The sequence below is a fragment of the Nematolebias whitei genome, chromosome 3 (genome assembly GCF_014905685.2).
Source record: "Nematolebias whitei isolate Nwh7 chromosome 3, NemWhi1, whole genome shotgun sequence".
In the NCBI taxonomy this organism is placed as follows: domain Eukaryota; kingdom Metazoa; phylum Chordata; class Actinopteri; order Cyprinodontiformes; family Rivulidae; genus Nematolebias; species Nematolebias whitei.
In genome coordinates, this window is record NC_056500.1 from 30794245 (window position 1) to 30795981 (window position 1737).

Genomic DNA, 1737 nt, shown 5'->3' on the forward strand with positions numbered 1-1737 from the left:
TTATTATTTTTAGGGGGTGTTCTAGGTATGGATTTTGGGTTCTGTTAAGTGTATTTATCATACAATGCATTAAAAAAAAAATTAAAAGGTAACAGATCATAGTAGTACTTGGTTTATTTACATATTGACCTGAGCTGCTGGCTTTCAGTAATGATGGCCCCCTGAGCACTTAAGTTGAATAGCCCTGCTTTAGTTTATTGATAATATTTGCCCACATGCAGCTGTAAAAATGATGGGTATCAAAACATTTTAAATAATATCAACTAAATGCTTGATGTTTTAGGCATAAATTTCACTTTGTTTGTGGCAGAATTTGCGACAAATTCAAGTTTTAATTTAAGACTGTTGGAGTCAGCCTCCCCAACATCAAGGACATCTACACCTCCAGATGTCGGAAGAGGGCCACCTGCATCATGAAGGACCCCACTCACCCAGCACACACACTTTTTGCCCTGCTGCCCTCAGGCAGCAGGATGAGGAGCATTAAGTGCAGAACCACTAGACTGAGGAACAGCTTCTACACTGAAGACTCAAAAATCCCTAACCAGGATTATCAATCACTAAACTCTAATTGGTGATATGTTACTTATCTCTGCTGCTGATTATCCATGCTGCTGATCTCTTGCCTTTATGCTGCTGTATTCATACCCACCTCCTCAGACTCATGTTCAGGCTGCTGTTTAATATACCATATTATGTTACATTATTTGTGTTTAGTGTATATCTTAGATCTTTATATACTGTTTCTTTTTATACTTTTTGCTATTTTGGGGTGCAACTGGGACCTTGAGTACACAATTTTGTTCCACCTTACATCCCATGTGATGTGAATGACAATAAAGAACCTTGAACTTTGAACTTTAAATCATGCCTCTTAGGATGAACACTTTCTGGTTGATTTGAAGATTAGACTGACAACACTGCTGCTTTGTTTGTCACATGTGTCACAGGTATGACTGTGATGGGTACAGTGCAGAGAAGAATGAGGGACTAATGTATCACCTTTGCAGTATTTTCCATGCAGTTCCTTCTTCATCACATCCCTACATAAACCTGCTGACAGTCATGACTCTCACTCTGCTTAAAAAATCCCTAAGATAAAGCAAATCTTGTACTTCATGGTCCCCCCACTGCATAGAGAGCAGTTAGACAAAAAGAGTAAAAAGTGAGGGAAAGTTAAGGCAGACAAGGAGGAAAACATCACAGGGGTGGGGGCAGTTTCCTTTGACGTTCAACCATTGCTACATTTGCATGTATTTAAATCAGACTGTGAATGGGGCTGACAAAGAATATCCAGTGTGAGGGTTGTGCCCCCATGCTGCGGGCTCAGAAGCAGCCGCCGGTATCCCAGCAGCATCCTGGTAGAAACACTGGGGATGTGCTGTGGGAACTGAGAGGCCCCCTGAGCTGAAATGAGAGGGGAGGGGGCACTTGTAGCCCTAGATTGGATTTGCATTTAATTTGTCTATTTTTCTCAGTAATTTCTGTCCCGGCTCTTCAGCCACAGATGGCGGACATGGCAAAAGGATTAGCATTTGTGTCAGAGATGATAATGATGGAAGGTTTTCTTCCCACTCCCACAAAGATTGTCTTTTCCAGTGTGAAGTACAGTTCAATGTCCAAGATGATAGGCAAATGATGCAGAACATTTAAACAATATTAGCATGATTTTGTTGGTGATTTATACAACAGCTATAGGATCAGCACCTCCAAATGCTCCTCAGCTGGGAAAGTGTG